This window comes from Oncorhynchus keta, chromosome 19 (genome assembly GCF_023373465.1).
Source record: "Oncorhynchus keta strain PuntledgeMale-10-30-2019 chromosome 19, Oket_V2, whole genome shotgun sequence".
In the NCBI taxonomy this organism is placed as follows: Eukaryota; Metazoa; Chordata; class Actinopteri; order Salmoniformes; family Salmonidae; genus Oncorhynchus; species Oncorhynchus keta.
In genome coordinates this window covers 54,056,798-54,077,701 of record NC_068439.1, presented here as the reverse complement: position 1 = coordinate 54,077,701, position 20,904 = coordinate 54,056,798, and positions in this window count along the sequence as shown.

Below are 20,904 nucleotides of genomic sequence, written 5' to 3'. Positions count from 1 at the left end.
CCCTGGACATCTTCCTCGGAAGTTGCTCCGGACCTCTCAGCCATTCCCGCGGAGTACCAGGACCTCCGGGAGGTGTTCAGCAAGTCCCGGGCCACTTCCCTTCCGCCGCACCGCCTCTATGACTGCGAGATTGACCTTCTCCCTAGCAACAAGCCGTCCCTTTGACGTCTGTACTCTCTGTCGGGACAAGAGACCAAGGCTATGGAGACCTACATTGGGAACTCCCAAGCTACAGGATATATCCGTCACTCTTCCTTTCCCGCTGGGAAATGTTTCTTCTTCGTGGAGAAAAAGGACAAGACCCTGCGCCCATGCATTGACTACCGGGGACTCAATGACATTACTGTGAAGAATCATTATCCGCTACCACTCATTTCCCCGGCCTTCAAGCCGATCCAGGGGGCCACTGTTTTCTCCATGCTGGATCTACAAAACGCCTACCACCTCGTGCGGATACGAGAGGGGAACGAGTGGAAGACTGCCTTCAACACGGCTAGGGCCACTACGAATACCAGATCTGGCCTTTTGGCCTCACCAACGCCCCTGCAATGTTCCAAGCTCTGGAGAATGTTGTTCTCTGTGACATGCTTAACCGGATCGTCTTTGTCTACATTGATGACATCCTCATCTTCTCCCACTCCCCCCAAGAACACATGCTCCATGTCCGAAAGGTTCTCCAGCACCTTCTGGAGAACCAGTTGTTTGTTAAGGCGGTAAAGTGCGAGTTCCATTGCTCCACCATTCCTTTTCTGGGCTACATCATCTCTGCTGGGAGTGTCCAGATGGATCCCAAAAAGGTGAGAGCGGTGGTGGATTGGCCCTATGTCCAGGGTGCAGCTGCAATGCTTCCTGGGGTTTCGCCAACTTGTATCGCCACTTTATCTGGGGTTACAGCACCCTGGCCTTCCCCCTGTCTGCACTCACCTCTACCAAGATTCCGTTCGCGTGGTCATCTGCCACTGACCGTACGTTCCGGGACCTTAAACACAGCTTCACCACTGCTCCTATCCTGGTTCATCCTGACCCTTCCCATCAGTTTGTGGTGGAGGCCGATGCTAAGGATGTCGGAGTGGGGGCTGTCCTATCCCAACGTTGTACCCTGGACCTTAAGCTGCACCCCTGCGCCTTCTTCTCCCACCGCCCCAAAGCCACGGAGAGGAACTACGATGTGGGGAATCGGGAGCATCACACGGTGAAGATGGCGTTGGAGCAATGGAGGCACTGGATAGAAGGGGCGGAACATCCGTTCATTGTGTGGACCGACCACAAAAACCTGGAGTATCTCCAAACCACCAAGCGCCTCAACTCCAGGCAAGCGAGATGGGCCCTGTTGTTTACCCGGTTCAACTTTTCCCTCCCTTACCGGCTGGGGTCCAAGAATGTCAAGCCGGAGGCCCTGTCTCACCACTATAACCACACGGTTACCACGCCGGAGCCCGAGACCATCCTATCTACCTTGTGTCTGGCGACGGCACTCTAACCACACGGTTACCACGCCGGAGCCCGAGACCATCCTATCTACCTCGTGTCTGGCGACGGCACTCAGTTGGGTTATAGGGAAACAGGTCCGGGAGGCGCAGCGGTCCCAGCCAAACCCTTGGGGGGCCCAGATAACCGGATGTTTGTGCCTGACACTTTCCGCTTCGCGGTCCTGGAGTGGGCCCATTCCCCCAGGCTTGCTTGACACCCGGGTTCTCGTCGGACCCTGGCTTTCGTGCGACAACGCTCTTGGTGGCCTACTATGGTTCCGGATCTTGCCGCGTTTGTTGGCGCCTGCACGGTCTGCACACAGAACAATACTCCTCGGCAAGCTCCAGCTGGTCTTCTCCAACCACTGCCTGTCCCTCATCGTCTGTGGTCCCATATATCTCTGGATTTCGTCACGGGTCTCCCCCTGTCTGATGGAAATATGGCCATCCTGACTGTGGTCGACCGGTTTTCCAAAGCCACCCACTTCATTTCTCTCCCCAAACTACCCTCGGCCAAGGAGACGGCCCAGCTTATGGTGCAGCACATCTGCTGGATCCACAGATTCCCGGTGGACATGGTCTCCGACCGGGGTCCGCAGTTCTCGTCCCGGTTCTGGAAGGCATTCTGCACGCTCATTGGGTCGTCGGCCAGCCTGTCCTCTGGATTCCACCCCCAGTCCAATGGCCAGTCAGAGCGAGCCAACCAGGACTTGGAGACGAGAGATGCTGCCTATACTTCGCCAACCCTCCCACCTGGAGTCAACAACTGGTATGGGTTGAGTATGCTCGCAACACCCTCCCTTGCTCTGCCACGGGTCTTTTGCACTTCGAGTGTTCCTTGGGATACCAGCCTCCGCTCTTCCCAGAGCAAGAGGAAGAAGTCAGCAATCCCTCTGCCCAGATGTTCATCCCCCACTGTTGCCATACCTGGAAGAGAGCCCAGGCCACTCTGCTGAAGACCACTACCAGGTATAGATGACAAGCAGATTGCCATCGGACCCCTGCTCCACGCTATTGGCTCGGGCAGAGGGTATGGCTCTCCACTCGCGACCTGCCCTTCTAGCTGGAGTCCCGTAAATTTTCCCCCCATTTCATCGGTCCGTTTCCCATCTCTAGAGTCATTAGCCCCACTGCTGTTTGTCTTTTTTTACCCCGTACCCTCTGTATTCACCATACTTTCGATGTGTCTAGGATTAAGCCTGTGTGTTACAGCCCTTTGTCTTCTGTTTCCAAGCCCACCCCTCCTGGTTGACTGGGAGGGTTATGGCCCGGGGGAGAGCTGCTGGGTCCCCGCTAGAGAAATCCTGGATCCAGCCCTCATCGCCGACTTCCACCACCAACACCCCGGTCAACCAGGTATGCGTCCAGGTGAGACGCCAAGTGGCGCCCATAGAGGGGGGTACAGTCACACCCTGATCTGTTTCACCTGTCTTTGTGATTGTCTCCACCCCCCTCCAGGTGTCGCCCATCTGCCCTATTATCCCCTGTGTATTTATACCCGTGTTCTCGGTTTGTCTATTGACAGTTCGTCTTAGTGGTTGCTATCAAGTTGTGATTTATAGTCTTTTATGTATAGCATTGTCATTAACTCCAATTTGAATGGTAGTCCGTTTTAGGGCTCCCGAGTGGCACAGCGGTCTAAGGCACTGAACACGGCATCAACATGCAGTGTCAGAAATGCTTGTCATTTTAGGATGTTTATGTTAAGCTGGAGGAGTGGAAATGTGCCAGCTTGGAGGAGGTCACTAAAGCACAGAGTGTCTCCTATGCGTGGTATGAAGTACGTAAACTTTGGATAACTGCTAGCTCAGCAAAGAAGGTTCCTGTGCACACCTCAACAAATCCAGACAACTTTGTGCGGCAGCATCTCTTCCCCAGGTTCCATGGGAACGCAGCAAGCACATATGGCAAGTAGAACAAGCAGGTGGCCTACAAATTAGTCTAGAGAGTAGAGGCACAGTAGTGGGTGTCAAGGAGCCATGGCTTTCTGCAAGCCCAGATAGTGTTAAACTCTCAAGAACTTCTAGAAATCAAATGTCCTGTTCTGAGTAAGAAGTGTGAATCTCTGACTGAACTGTTCTCTAGCAAACTCACGATGTGAAGCTGGTGGATGGGGTTCCTCAGCTGCAACCGAATGGCGCCCGTGGGTACTACATGCCGGCCGCAAATGGGCATGTTCTGCACAGGACTGGAGAGACACAAACTGCTGTCTGGGCTCCATCCGAGCAGGTTGTTATTGATGTGCCTTTTGATGTGAAGTTCTGTGCTGATGTTATCCCTAAACTGAAGACATTTTATTTCACAGATATACTAAGTCTGTGCTCCAAATATGTTATTTTGTGTGGTATCTAGGCTCGGGGCCTAATACTTTGTTTTTAAATAGTTCTTATTTTGTGTTATTTTGTGTTCTAAAGCTCACTCTGTTAGCTCTACCGTATCTAAGTATAACTCCGTGGTTTTTGTTGTTGTATTGTACAGTTCTCTTCATATATGCACATTTACCTGATTATATTTGCATAATTCTTCATGGTGTTTTTTATGTCTTGCCTCGTACAGCTCTTTTCATACAGTACATGTTTATTTAAGGCCTAAGGATAACTCCTTATGATTTATGAATATTTTTTTATTGTACCTTGTATATCTCTTTCTTCTCATATGGCACTATGAATTTATCTAAGCATACCGTAACTCCTCTTGCTCGTGGCAAGTTATGGCGTGAAGAAAAACACGATGAAATTCCAATTGTTGACATTTTCTTTGATTCTTAACATTTTGAAATGAAGGACGAGGAGGCATGTCTAAAGGTTTCAAATGTGTTTTCGGTTTGATTCTGGATTTGGTTTTCAAGAGCACAAATGAATAAAACTGTGTGGCACTTGATAAACAGTTGTCTTCCCTCTTGGTCTGTTAGATATTTTGATTTTGAAGAAAATGTATTTAAAATAGATTTAAGAAGGCATGATAGTGGCACCTAGTGGATTCCTGTAATTATAAGGAACAGGCAAAGTTACAGTATATTTCAAATGTAGAAACATTAAAATGATTCAGAATAAACAGGAAACTATATATATATATATATATCAAGTATATATCAAGTATATATACACATTCATATATATATATACACATTCATACACACACATACATTATAGTGTATAAAGTCACATTTAGGATGTATGAACATTCTCACTGCTCACTCGGCATTCTCATGAATGATTTCAACCTGCATGTCAACAAGTGCTGCACAGATTCTAAGGACGTTGTCCATTTTGTGTGTCAGGTTGATGGGAACAGTCTGGGAGAGGATTTTTGAACACCTTGTGTAGTTTGATAACTCTCTCAACATGTATTTTCACATTAGCTATTCTTCTCGTGCTTGTGACATCCTCATCAGACAGCCGGCTTCCTTTCTGAGTGAAGGCTGGTATGGCAAGGTTTACCTTCCTCTCATACAGCAGTTCTCAGATGGTGAAGCCCCTGTCTGTCATTACTTCATTGCCAGGCCTAAGGTATTCCAGGAAGCCAGAGTTTTGGGTGATGAACTTGTCACTGCATCTGCCTCCATATGCAGGAGAAATGAACATAATGAGTCCACATGGAGCAATGACAACCAAATACTTGATAGTATTGCTGGAATAATAGTGGCTGATTGACTCCCCTCTGGATATCGATATTGTGTGCTTTCTGAAGAGTGGTTTCAGAGCAGTCGATGATGCATGTAGTGTTGTGGAACTTCTCTTTGAAGCACTGAGGCATTGTGTTCTGGATTGTCTCCCTTGGCAGTCATGGAATATAGATTCTCATGTGCTCCTCCATTGTGTCAATCCAGTAAGAAAATATTCTGCTCACTACTCCCTGGGACACAGCAAAGCCTTCAGCAAGATCACCCTGGAGAAGATTCAGCTTCAGCTTCATAAAGGTTATCAGTATTTGATCAGTGATATGCATTTTTAAGCTAGCCATGTAGAATTTCTTCTACACGGTCAAGGAAAACACTAAGAAGGCCAGTATACAACACTGAGCTAGTGTCATTCTTCAGGATGGTATGGGTCAATGGCTGTGCACTACCACATTGGGTTTGTTTGTGGCAGGTGGGCTTGTTAACTGGTTCTCTTGACACGTAGCTGTGATCAGTCAGTGCTGGGACCTCCATTGAGCTCTTATCAGCATCTTTATGCTGAACAGGTAGTGCATCTAAATCACACTCAGATCAGACTCTGCATCATCACAGTTGTCTTCATTTGTTCACCATTGGGGGCAAGCATAAGAGAGATCATAAGTTTAACAAAACAAGAATAGGGCCTCAGAGCCTGGAGGTACTGAGGTGCCGTTCCCCTCACAGCTCCGTAGGCAAGCACCATGGTCTTGTAGCGGATGCAGAAGCCATAGAGAGCAAACTTGGGAAGGTTGAACACCAGACTGGATGAGTTGTAAAAAAAAACACTTGAACATTTAATAATTTAGCTAGTTAGACATTTCATGAGCATCACCAGTGGCATGCCAGCAATGTAGTCATGGCACAGGGGGAGACATTGTCAGACACAATGGAGTTGTTGTGATGGCGAGATCATGGAACGGGCAGTCCTTCCCCGGGAGGAAGAGCAGCTCCGTCTTGCCGAGGTTCAGCTTGAGGTGGTGATCCGTCATCCACACTGATATGTCTGCCAGACATGCAGAGATGCGATTCGCCACCTTCCCTCAGGCCATTGAGTATCAGCATCTTTATGCTGCGGTTGCATTGGCACACTCAGATCAGACTCTGCATCATCACAGTTGTCTTCATCTGTCAAGCAAATATAAGAGAGATCACAAGTTTAACAAAACAAGAATACACAGACAGCCTACTGGTCATGGTTAGGTAAAAAAAAAACACTTGAACATTTAATAATTTAGCTAGTTAGACATTTCATGAGCATCACCAGTGGCATGCCAGCAATGTAGTCATGGCATGGGGGAGACATTGTCAGACATTAGTTGTTGGATAGCTAATAATGTAGGGACTAACTAGCTAGGCTAGTTAGTGAGCACACTGTATCAGATGGGCTGCCCCCAAGCTAGCTATCTAAGTGAGTACAGTATGTAGCTAGTTACAATATGTTAGGACTTAGGAGTGGCTACCTACTACTAACATAGTTAGCTAAGCTAGCAAATTTATGCCTGATTCAGAACACCCCATTTGTGACAATAGATAGCGAGCAGCAGCTAGCTAACAGCTAGCTAACAGCTACATGGCCTGTATTTGTTGATGTCCTGATGAGACGTCACCTTCTGGTCTGTACTGGAGCAAAATAGCCCAACCACTTCTCAGTGAAAGGATGCTCTTCAGTCGGCCTCTTGTCCACAAAGTGACAGGAACACACACACGGTTTGGTGGTTTCTTCAAGTTCAATGTTTTGAGCCAAAGCTGAAGAGACTCCTCATCCTTAGGAGGTGGGTACAAATCAAAAGGCAACTCACAACTGCACTCCAATCTGAAAAAAGGTCTGATATACCACGGCTGTCAGCCAAATCCAAATTCAGGGCTCGAACCACCCACTTCATTATCTAATTTAGACAATGGCATTGTTGAATACTCATTTCTGATTGGCACTCTAGAGTGTGCATCATTTCCCTACAATGCATGGTATATCATTCAATGGCTATAGTTCATTCTTACATGTTCTATGTTTGAGCTGCTTTTGAAAGCAAAAGTCCAATTGAAACATTATTGCAGTGTTGTATTAAATGTTCATTATAGCAAGCTAGGACTGATGGTTTGTTTAGCTAACTAGCAAGTCTATGTCTTTGGTTACCAAGGCAACTAATGTAGATATCTAGTTAACTTGCTAGCTACTTCAGTGGACGTTGAAAACATTTCTATCTGCAAATGACACCCAACGCACCGTCCAGGCACACCCTTGCAACTCCATCAACCATCAGCCACCACCAGAGATTGAAAATGACCGTGAATATGCCTGCCAGCTGTTCTGCGCATGCTCTGAGAACATGCCCTGGAATAGCATGTTGTGAGAGCGAGATCACCCAATCCTCTGGGTGGGTGACGGCCCTCACAACCGGCTCGATGTTGTTGTCAAAGCGTGCATAAAATGCGCTATGTTCGTCTGGTAGAGGCAGATGCCCGCTGCCACATGCATCGGAGCCTGTGTAATATTATTCCTATATTGTCCTTTTGCTCATTTGATTACACTGCGGAGGTTATAGCAGGCATTTTTGTACTTATTCCTGTCCTCGAGCGTAGCATCAGGGTTGTCTACGATAGCTTTGTGTGCGGTAGCCCTGTTCTGAAGTTTGGCGCCAACCTCTTGGTGTCATCAAGGCCAGAAGAACCTTTGTATAAAATTAGCGTTTCCATTAGTATTGAACAGGAACATGACGTCTATCAAATGTGTACTGTAACAACTGTGTAGCCCAGGGTTTCCCAAACTCAGTCCTCAGGACCCCAGTGGACGTTTTGGTTTTTACCCTCGCACGACAGATTCAGAACATTGGTCTTCACCAAGTTTACTGGGCGCGCTGCTTAATTCTAATTCATCAACCACTTCTGCCATCTTCCCTCCAAGGCAGACTTCCTCTATGGGTGTAACGCAATGAAAAAAGACTCCGCTGTCGGCAACAAAAAAAAAACACTCCACCCACGAACATGCAGGCGGGTAAATCTACACACGTGCACCCTGTAGCCGCCATAAGGCCTTCTGCATCTGCGGTGGAAGGCGGGCAAGCTACAGAAGTGTTTGTCCCACTGTGAGACATCCTGAATATCGGTCTTCTCACGAAAACCCCTGTAGCGGCCGAACTGTTTGGCCTACAAATGAATATGACCACTCGATGGAAAGATGACTCTCATGAACACGATGGTATTAGTTTTGCTCTACCACAAGTGTCACGGGAGGTAACCCTGAAGGTAACCCATACAAATTAATGGAAGTACGGAGGTAGTTTTGTCCCAACAAAAATAAGGGGTTAAATATGTGAGCTTTCTTATATATCCTAGATATAGGTGTCATGGTCGTTGCTGGAAGAAGACCAAGGTGCAGCGTGGTGAGGGTACATTTTCCTTTTATTTGGAATGTCTCCAACAAAACAAGAAACAAACTGCACAACCGTGAAGCTTACAGGGCTAAGTGCCACAAACAAAGTTAACTACCCACAAAGACAGGTGGGAAAAAGGGCTGCCTCAGTATGGTTCCCAATAAGAGACAATGATAGACAGCTTGTCCCTGATTGAGAACCACACCCAGCCAAAACAAAGAAATACAAAACATAGAAAATAGAACATAGAATGCCCACCCCACATCACACCCTGACCTAACCAAATAGAGAAATAAAAACAGCTCTCTAAGGTCAGGGCGTGACAATAGGACAGACACTTTGAAACCTAATTCCTTGTGAGATATTTTTTTGCCATTGTCACAGTTTTCATATGGTGAAGGAGAGTCGGACCAAACTGCAGCGTGTATATTGCGATCCATGTTTAATCAAACAACGTAAACACAAATAAACACAAACACTACTAAAAGAAACCCGAAAACAGCCTATACTTGTGTCAACTGCCACAGCACAAGGCCATCAAGACACTCAGGACAATCACCCACAGTACAACCAAAGAATATGGCTGCCTAAATATGGTTCCCAATCAGAGACAACGATAAACACCTGCCTCTGATTGAGAACCACTTCAGACAGCCATAGACTCTCCTAGAACACCCCACTAAGCTACAATCCCACTATCTACACACCACATACAAAAACCCATGTCACACCCTGGCCTGACCAAATACATGAAAAAAAAAACACAAAATACTACGACCAGGGCGTGACAACCATTTACAAATTCGTTAGTCAATGCCTTTCTATGAGCTATAAATAATTGCTTTTGATACCTAAAGGGGTCCTAAAATAAAATCCACGGTATGACGATCTTAAAAAAAATTCCATATGTTAGCTTAGTAGAACCCCGCTCTCCGAATGACATTTAGAGGTTAAGGTTAGGTCTATGGTTTGGGGAAGGCTTAAAACAAAATTATGAAAAATGTATGTTTGTGAATTTCACTGGACCATTGAAGTTAGGAAGAGATTTGTCTTATTTACTGTAGGTTTAGCTCTAATGCTCCATATTTACTGAATCTCTCCAAATGGTCCTTTATTGAACTACAGAATGAAGAAAACAAGTAAATTATGGCTCCAAGTGCAACAAGATATCAAACTGAATCTCAACAGTACACTTCCAGGAAAGGATGCACAGTCATCTCACAACCGGTCTGGTTGCACTGATAAACATAGATTTGGACACGGAGCCCACTTACACTAACAAACAGTACGTGTACAGCCCATAAAAATGTATCACTTTTATAAACAAGGACATAGGATTTCGAAACACGTAACTCAGAACTTTATTTTCAAAGGGATCTAAGATTTCTTTGCAGTGATATTGACAGGGACTCTTCATGTTCATATCAGTTTGATTGGACAGCTCACAGAATGTTGCACGTCTTATGATAATTAACAAGGAACAGACAACCACTAGTAAGAACCTAATTCCTGAGCCGACATAACTATAAGTGATAGTTTACCGATTTCAGGAATTGTTGGCACAATGCTAATGTTGCTAAAAGTTAGTGGTTAGTTTATCAAAACCAAAGTGTGGATTGCAATCATTCTTTGTCCATAGACAAATCATACACGGTTGAACAGATGTTATAGCGGGTGCAGCAAAATGCTTATCTTACTAGCTCCCAACAATGCAGTAAAATGTCGAACACGTACACAAAAAATACAACAACAAAAAATGTATCAAGAAATGTTGGAACGAATACCAAATTGCACTGTAACAGTAATCCAAATGCAATCTATACGTATATACACCGGATGAATTTACACAAGATATATACAGTTGAAGTCAGAAGTTTGCATACACTTAGGTTAGAGTCATTAAAACTTTTTTTTCAACCACTCCACAAATGTCTTGTTAACAAACTATAGTTTTGGCAAATTGGTTAGGACATCTAGTCTGTGCATGACACAAGTCATTTTTCCAACAATTGTTTATAGACAGATTATTTAACTTATAATTCACTGTATCACAATTCCAGTGGGTCAGAAGTTTACATACACTAAATTGACTGACTGTGCCTTTAAGCAGCTTGGAAAAATCCAAAGAATGTCATGGCTTTACAAGCTTCTGATAGGCTAATTTACATAATTTGAGTCAATTGGAGGTGTAACTGTGGATGAATTTCAAGGCCTACCTTCAAACTCAGTGCTTGTGAGGACCCTGTGAAAATGCTGGAGGAAACAGGTACAAAAGTATCTATATCCACAGTAAAACGAGTCCCCTATCGCCCTAACCTGAAAAGCTGCTCAGCAAAGAAGAAGCCACTGCTCCAAAATCGCCATAAAAAAGCCAGACTACGGTTTGCAACTGCACATGGGGACAAAGATTGTACTTTTTGGAGAAAGGTACTCTGGTCTGATGAAACACACATAGAACTGTTTGGCCATAATGACCATCGTTATGTTTGGAGGAAAAAGGGGGATGCTTGCAAGCCGAAGGTGGCAGCATCATGTTGTGGGGGTGCTTTGCTGCAGGAGGGACTGGTGCACTTCACAAAAATAGATGGCATCATTAGCAAAGGAAATTATGAGGATATATTGAAGCAACATCTCAAGACATCAGTCAGGAAGTCAAAGCTTGGTCGCAAATGGGTCTTCCAAATGGACAATGACCCCAAGCATACTTCCAAAGTTGTGGAAAAATGGCTTAAGGACAACAAAGTCAAGGTACTGGAGTGGCCAACACAAAGCCCTGACCCCAATTCCATAAAAAAATTGTGGGCAGAACTGAAAAAGTGTGTGAGAGCAAGGAGGCCTACAAACCTGATTCAGTTACACCAGCTCTGTCAGGAGGAATGGGCCAAAATTCACTTGTTGTGGGAAATTTGTGGAAGGCTACCTGAAACGTTTGACCCAAGTTAAACAATTGAAAGGGAATGCTACCAAAAAGTAATTGATTGTATGTAAACTTCTGACCCACTGGGAATGTGATGAAATAAATAAAAGCTGAAATAAATCATTCTCTCTACTATTATTCTGACATTTCACATTCTTAAAATAAAGTGTTGATCCTAACTAACCCAAGACAGGGAATTTTTACTATGATTAAATGTCAGAAATTGTGAAAAACTGAGTTTAAATGTAGTTGGCTAATGTGTATGTAAACTTCCGAATTCAACTGTATATCCTACCAACGGGACATTAAAAACTGTAATATCTTATGTTTCACAGAGTCGTGGCTTGAACAACAACATGAATAACATACAGGTGGCGGGTTATACACTGTATCAGCAGGATAGAACAGTAGCCTCTGGTAAGACAAGGGGTGACGGTCTATGTATATACTGTATGTAAACAATATCTGGTGCATGATATCTAACAAAGTCTCAAGGTTTTGCTCGCCCGAGGTAGAGGGTGATGATAAGCTGTAGACCACACTATTTACCAAGAGAGTTTTCATCTATATTCTTCATAGCTGTCTATTTACCACCACAAACCGATGCAGGCACTAAGACCGCACTCAATGAGCTGTATACGGCCATAAGCAAAGGAAGGAAGGAAAACGCTCATCCAGAGGCGGTGCTCCTAGTGGCCGGGGACATTAATGCAGGGAAACTTAAATCCTTTTTACCTAATTTCTACCAGCATGTTAAATGTGCAAACAGAGGGGAAAAAACTCTAGACCACCTTTACTCTTCACACATACAAAGCTCTCACTCGCCCTCCATTTGGCAAATCTGACCATAATTCTTTCCTCCTGATTCCTGCTTACAAGCAACAACTAATGCAGGAAGCACCAGTGACTCAGTCAATAAAAAAGTGGTCAGTTGAAGCAGATGCTAAGCTACAGGACTGTTTTGCTAGCAGACTGGAATATGTTCCGGGATTCTTCCGATGGCACTGAGGAGTACACCACATCAGTCACTTGCTTCACCAATAAGTGCATAAATGATGTCATCCCCACAGTGACTGTAAGTACATGATTGGCTGAGAGAAATGTATGATAAAATGATTGTGAGGAGTGCCTTGTTAGATTTCAGTGCAGCTTTTGACAAAACTGAAATGTTATGACTTTACACCCCCTGCTATAATGTGGATGAAGAGTTACTTGTCTAACAGAACACAGAGGTTGTTCTTTAATGGAAGCCTCTTAAATTAATCCAGTTAGAATCAGGAATTCCCCAGGGTAGCTGTTTAGGCCCCTTGCTTTTTTCAATTTTTACTAACGACATGCCTCTGACTTTGAGTAAAGCCAGAGTGTCTATGTATGCGGATGACTCAACACTATACACCTCATTTGCACTCACTGTATATAGACTTTTTGTTTTCTTTTGTTCTACTGTATTATTGACTATGTTTTGTTTATTTCATGTGTAACTCTGTGTTGTTGTATGTGTCGAATTGCTATGCTTTATCTTGGCCAGGTCACAGTTGAAAATGAGAACTTGTTCTCAACTAGCCTACCTGGTAAAATAAAGGTGAAAAAATGGAAAAAAAGAGTCAATACAGGACTAAGATCAAATCGTATTACACCGGCTCCGACACTCGTCGGATGTGGCAGGGCTTGCCATATATTACAGACTTAAAAGAGAAGCACAGACGTGAGGTTCCCAGTGGCACGAGCCTACCAGACAAGCTAAATTACTTCTATGCTCGCTTCGAGGCAAGTAACATTAAAACATGCACGAGAGCGTCATCTGTTCTAGACGACTGTGTGATCTCGCTCTCCATAGCCGATGTGAGTAAGACCTTTAAACAGGTCAACGTTCACAAGGCCTCATGGCCAGACAAATTACCAGGATGTGTATTCTGAGCATGCACTGACCAACTGGCAAGTGTTTTCACTGACATTTTCCTACTCTCCCTGTGTGAGTCTGTAATACAAACATGTTTCAAGCAGACCACTGTAGTCCCTGTGCCCAAGAACACTAAGGTAACCTGCCTTAATGACTACCAACCCGTAGCACTCACGTCTGCAGCCATGAAGTGCTTTGAAATGCCTGTCATGGCCCACATCAGCACCATTATCCCAGAAACCCTAGACCCACTTCAATTTGCATACTGCCCCAACAGATTCACAGATGATGCAGTCTCTATTGCACTCCACACTGCCCTTTCCCACCTGGACAAAAGGAACACCTATGTAGGAATGCTATTCATTGACTACAGCTCAGCATTCAACACCATAGTGCCCTCAAAACTCATCAATAATCTAAGGACCCTGGGACTAAACACCTCCCTCTGCAACTGGATCCTGGACTTCCTGATGGGCTGCCTCCAGGTGGTAAGGGTAGGTAACAACACATCCACCATGCTGATCCTCAACACGGGGCCCCTCAGGGGTGCGTGCTCAGTCCCCTCCTGTAGTCCCTGTTTACTCATGACTGCACGGCCAGGCACGACCCCAACACCATCATTAAGTTTCCTGATCACCGACAACGATGAGGCAGCCTATAGGGTGGAGGTCAGAGACCTGGCCGTGTGGAGCAAGGACAACAACATCTCCCTCAACGCGATACAGACAAAAGCAGATGATTGTAGACTACAGGAAAAGGAGGACCGAGCACGCCCCCATTCTCATCGACAGGGATGTAGTAGAGCAAGTTTCAAACTATCATGGTCCAAGCACACTAAGTCGTGAAGAGGGCACGGCAAAACCTATTCCCCCTCAAGATACTGAAAAGATTTGGCATGGGTCTTCAGATCCTCAAAGTTCTACAGCTGCACCATCGAGAGCATCCTGACTGGTTGCATCACTGCCTGGTATGGCAACTGTTCAGCATCCAACCGCAAGGCACTATAGAGGGTAGTGCATACGGCCCAGTACATCACTGGGGCAAAGCTTCCTGCCATCCAGGACCTCTATACCAGGTAGTGTCAGAGGTAGGCCCTAACAAAGACACCAGCCACTCTAGTCATAGACTGTTCACTCCGCTACCGCACGGCAAGTGGTATCGGAGTGCCAAGTCTTGGTCCAAAAGACTTCTCAACAGCTTCTACCCCCAAGCCATAAGACTTGTGAATAGCTAATCATATGGCTACCCAGACTTTTTTCATTGCCCCCCACCCCTTTTACGCTGCTGCTACTCTCTGGTTATTTTCTATGCATAGTCATTTTAACTCTACCTACATGTACATATTACCTCAATTACCTCGACTAACCGGTGACCCTGCACATTGACTCTGTACCTGTACCCAATGTTCTGTAAATTGAGTGATGTGTGTTGTCATTTGTGTAAAAGTGGTGCTATTTTGTCTCAAAATGTTAATTAGAATTCTTTGGGAAAACATCCATTCCTGTTGCTTTTTTTCCACGTGAATGTTTTAAAAGTATCTAAAAATGTATTTTTGGGTGTTCTCTTTTTTGAGTTATTATTTTGAATCTGCTGATAGTTGCTTCAGGTTTGTTGAGTCTTAGATGGCTGTATCATCTGTCCCAATGTTGTTTAATTGTGATTTATTTTCGTTTTCAAAGAAGCTTTTAAAATGGTAATTTATCGCTTTGTTGTTTCTGACCCCTCTCCTTTCAACTCACCACCCACCTGCGGATCCAACTTCCCTAATCACCCTTCTGCTCCCTTCCCTAGCTATTTAAGCAGTTTGTTTCCTTTCAGTGTTTATGGCAATGGCATGGGGTGGCCCAATTCCTTTTCCTTTTGATGTGTGTAGTGTAACCCATAATTTCCCACAGGAATGTTTTTGATTGCTTCCGAGTTGAGAATATTAGCAGCATCCAAAGACGCCTGTGTTACGCTAAATGAGTGAAGAGGTGTGGAGTCAGGCGCAGAGAGCAAAAAATGTGGGAAAAAAACACGCTTTAATGTCCAGGAAATATAACATGAACAAAAGTAGGAAAACAAATGAACAGAAATATAAACGGACAGCGCGAAACCCAAAAAGCAAACAAAATACACTCAAACACAGAACAGACGAACAAGCCCGCACGAAACAGAAGCGGGCTGAACAAACTTATATAACCCCACCCTAACAACCAAACAAGAAACAGGTGATACCAATCAGACAAAACCAATGGAACACAGAACAACGGATCGGTGATAGCTAGTAGACATAGTCACATTCGGTAATATTCGTGACACCCTGATTTACTGGGGGGTTGTTGAGTTGAATTTTCTGTGGTGGTAGCTTCACTGTCTATCCTCATTCAAATTGCACTGAATGACGAGGTGCCGCCAGAGGGGTGCAGCGAGTGTTGTTTACTCATTCTCTACATTTGGAGACCAGATGACTCTGGGGTACCACTACACATCATCATCTATGTCTATGGTTTATTGGACAAAGACATCCCATGAAGTGCTGCTTGCTGTGTTTCCATTGAACCTTCCATGCAGAGCACTCTAGTATAGCTAATGCAATGTGACAGCACAGAGGTTGTTTGAACAACTGGAGGGGAATACCAGAGCTTGTGGTCAACTAAATCCACAGGATCACGACATAGTCAGGTCCCATTTATCAGTAAGCCTATACCACATCATAGAGATATGATATCTAATCCACAGCATATTCATTTGATCAGACAGCAATGCTTATACGCTGAAGACGTTGTACCTTACTATGTAAGGAATAAAACAAGTCATGAAAAACACTGTTTTTAATAAGAGTTTGTCTATACTTCTAATGTGTTCATCCTGTGAAATGTCTTAGGGGCAAATCACCTGATATTCACAGGTTGGTTGGTCTCCTTCCTGTAACGTGCTTGAACATGTTCAACATATATTTCACCCACTAGCTGCCATTAGAGTCCATTTGACATGTTGTCCATTTGACATGTTTCAGAACATTATTTCATACAGTAACCTTTGAATTGAGATTAAAATGGAATTAATGACTGTAATGGAAAAAGGTAAGATTACTAAAGTTAATATTTAGTTTAGGCAGTGGTTCCCAAACTGAGGGGTAAGTGTTCTTATTTTTGTTGATAGTGTTTGATGCCAGAGAAGTTACTTAAGGTCCAGGTACAAGGAGTTTATTAGTTTATGGCTACTGTTGGATGTGATTAAGTACTTTGACTGCTGTGATTGCTTTACTACTGTTTTATAACTCTGTACACAGCTGATGTTTATAACTCTGTAGCAGATGAAGGTCACGTATTTGTGTTTCCTGCAAGCCTCTTATAACTTTGCTTCCTCTGCTCACAAAGAACACAAAATCAGCTGATATCCAGACTATAAGAGTGTCATTAAACATTATTCGGGAGAGGTCAAAATGTACACAATAGTTACCCAGAGGAAAATGGGTGAGGCTCATGATATTTCTATTTCAGTCAGGGGGAGGGTTTAGTACTTTTGAAATGTAATCCAGGCGAGGGTCATGTCATTTGTAATCAATTAAATGTCCTATTTCTCAGGGTTTGAGAATTCATTTATTGTGTGCCCGATGTGTATCCCTGATTCACACAATATCAAGAGTGCCGAGTGTGGTCTCAATAAAATGATCCATAGCCTATACCAGCCTTTCTCAAACGAGCCGGTCTGTCTGCAGCATATTTGTTTTGTGTCACACCCTGATCTGTATCACCTGCCTTTGTGCTTGTCTCCCCCCACTTCTAGGTGTGGCCCATCTTCCCCATTATCCCCAGTGTATTTATACCCGTGTTCTCTGTTTGTCTGTTGCCAGTTCGTTTTGTTTCGTGAAACCTACCAGTGTTTGTCCCCTTGCGTCTGTCTGTTCTTGTTCCTGTTTTCTAGTCTTTCCCGGTTTTGACCTTTCTGCCTGCCCTGACCCTGAGCCTGCCTGCCGCTCTATATCTTGCCATACCTCGCTGGATTATTGACCCCTGCCTGCCCTGACCCTGAGACTGCCTGCCGTTCTGGACCTGTTGCACCCTTTCTTTATTACTGACCTCTGCCTGCCCTTGACCTGTCGTTTGCCTGCCCCTGTATTAGAAATAAACTTGTGTTACTTCGACACTGTTTGCATCTGTGTCATACCTGAAACCTGAGAGTCTTCAATATGATCAGGTTTTTTTCATGGTCTGCTGCATATTTGACTGGAATACTGTATATACTTGACTCAGATAAATACTTGCCATGGGCCTACTTGTTCAATGCACTGAACTATGCATGCGGCAGTAAAGAAATTGTATTACCATGTCTAAGTATAGTTACTGTACACCAAACCAGCCTGTTCTCATAGACTAGACGTGACATAGGAATTATAAATCCAGGACACTCAAATTAGTATGATATGTTACATTTGGTATGGTTACATAAGACAGATAGATGGCTTCTTAGGACAAAAACAAAAGTAGGGTGGTTAGTCGGGGTGGATGGGTGGGCGCATAACGCGACCATCTAGCAACCTAAATGTTGTGAGTTTGAATCTCATCAAGGGCAACTTTAGCATTTTAGATAATTAGCAAATGTTCAACTACTTACTACTTTTTAGCTACTTTGCATCTACTTAGCATGTTAGCTAACCCTTCTCCTAACCCTAACCTTAACCCTTTTAGCTAACCCTTCCCCTATCCCTAACCCTGTTAGCTAACCCTTGCCCTAGCTCTAACCCTTTAACTCAACTCTTAAACTTAACCCGAACCCCTAGCCTATCTAAGGTTAGCCACCGAGCTAGAATTTGTAAGTTTAGCCAATTTGTAACATATTGTACAATTTGAGAAATTGGAACATATCAAATGTTTTGCAAATTTGTAACATATAATAGAATATAATTATAATTATAGAATTATAATTTGTAACATATTATATGGACATTCACAAATGAATGCTTACCATACGAAACATAATGGCATGTCTTGGTTTTATATACAGACTTTTGTACAGAATAACACAAAATGCTTTGAGACCAAGTTAATCAAACACACACACACACACACACACACACACACACACACACACACACACACACACACACACACACACACACACAAGCTAGCCCTTCTATACAACCTGCAAGCTCTCTTTCTTTCTGCCTGGATTTGTTTAAAATAATAGCTGTCTGCCAAAACCGGTCTGTGTGATATGTAAGACCAGCCAAAAAAAAATGTTGCACAATAATTTCACAGACAACGAAAGTTTACTGAAAGCTTCATACTTTCTCATAACATTTCCAAATGCCAAGCTCCTTTAACCATAGTTTAAAAGCTGGCCCTCAGTCGTCGATGCTTGCCCTAGAGGTTTAAGGCCCAACTGCTGCTACAAAGATCAGTGAAATCCTACTTTCCAATGACACTGTTACACAGAATCCAGGATATAGCAGATGATATTGAATCACATGAAGGTTTTAGACAGAGCCCGTACATCAAATTAGTTTGCAATTAAAACAGATGAGAGTGACTGACATTTGAAATCGCAAATGCCTCTATCCACTCACTGGTCTCTCCAGGCGCCCATCTTTTTCTTGAAATCGATACAAACGGTCCCACCTTAATCTATGTTCCTCTCCTTCCAGTTCTCTGCTGCCAATGACTGGAACGAACTACAAAAATCTCTGAAACTGGAAACACTTATCTCCCTCACTAGCTTTAAGCACCAACTGTCAGAGCAGCTCACAGATTACTGCACCTGTACATATCCCACCCATAATTTAGCTCAAACAACTACCTCTTTCCCTACTGTATTTATTTATTTGATTTATTTTGCTCCTTTGCACCCCATTATTTGTATTTCTACTTTGCACATTCTTCCACTGCAAATCTACCATTCCAGGGTTTTACTTAATATATTGTATTTACTTTGCCACCATGGCGTTTTTTTGCCTTTACCTCCCTTATCTCACCTCATTTGCTCACATCGTATATAGATAGACTTGTTTATACTGTATTATTGACTGTAAGTTTGTTTTACTCCATGTGTAACTCTGTGTCGTTGTATGTGTCGAACTGCTTTGCATTAACTTGGCCAGGTCGCAATTGTAAATGAGAACTTGTTCTCAACTTGCCAACCTGGTTAAATACAGGTGAAATAAATAAATAAAATAAAAATGTAGGCCTACTCGTTCAGAACACGTGCAGTCCCGAGGCAACTCTTTGCGTCAAAGAAATGTATCATATATAGTGCCTTTGGAGAGCATTCAGACCTCTTGACTTTTCCCACATGTTGTTACGTTACAGCCTTATTCTAAAATGTATAACATAGTTTTTTCCCTCATCAAACTACACACAATACCGCACAATGACAAAGCAAAAACAGGTTTTTAGATTTTTTTGTAAATTGATTGAAAATAAAAAACTGAATAAGTATTCAGACCATTTACTCAGTACTTTGTTGAAGCACCTTTGGGTGAGATTAGAGCCTTGAGTATTCTTATGTGTGATGCTAAAACTTGGCACACCTGTATTTGGGGAGTTTCTCCCATCTTGCAGAGTTGCTGAACAGCCAGAATGAGGACAACCGCATCTCATTAAAACCAGCGCGCAGGCCTTGGTCACAGGACAGCTCCAATCCTTAAGAACCGGTGACAAACTGTGAGTCTCTTCAGTGCTGGCGAACGGATTACGTATCCACTGCTTTCCCAGGCGTGGATCATCCACTGCTTTCCCAGGCGTGGATCAGATTGTGGGGAGAAGTAATCCTCAAATTTGAGTAGTTTTGCTCCGATGTTACCCCATCAATTTACGCATGTGATCCATATCTCTAAGTCACCCACGACCGCCAGAGTTGAGAGTATAGCGGGAACACATTGCAAATGCCTCTATCCACTCACTCCGTGTCTCCAGGCGCCCAGTTCTTTCTTGAAATCGATATAACGGTCCCACCGTAATCCATGTCCCGTTATGTACTCGTTCAGAACACGGAATATCCCACAGCATTTCAAAGCATTCGTATGGACATGATTATAAAGCGATCTATAACAACGCTTTAGTCCGCAATGCTTTATGCTAGAAACAAGCTGTAAAATGCAGGGGACAGACGTGACGCCGATGCATGTGAGATATATTTGGTTTGTCTCTATAACATTCAGAGGATGCACTACAACCTTCTATAGCCGAGGACAAGGAGATAAAAAAAAGATTTCGCTTGAGAAGTAATGATTCTGTCACTTTCAATTGACGTTTGACATTTCAACAGGATACTAAAGAAAATACTAACTTTAAATCAGTCAGGAGCAAGCCAGGTCGTCTTAGAAGGAACGAACATGTATTATTTGGGATATATTATTATTTCAAAGCTACAGCCTGCCATTTAAGAAATCAATTGTAAAGCATTTGTGACAGGCAGGCAGGAGCGCTCAGCATTTCAACAACAGCATGCCTATACATGTAATATTTAAACGGTATAAAATTACATTTAACTTTGAATTACATTGTAATGAAACTAAAAATGCCTTATTAGGCTATTCAGTCATTCTACTGTGTCTTTGAATTCGCTTATAGAAAACAGAGGTTTGGCCAGTCTTTGGTTTGAGGATC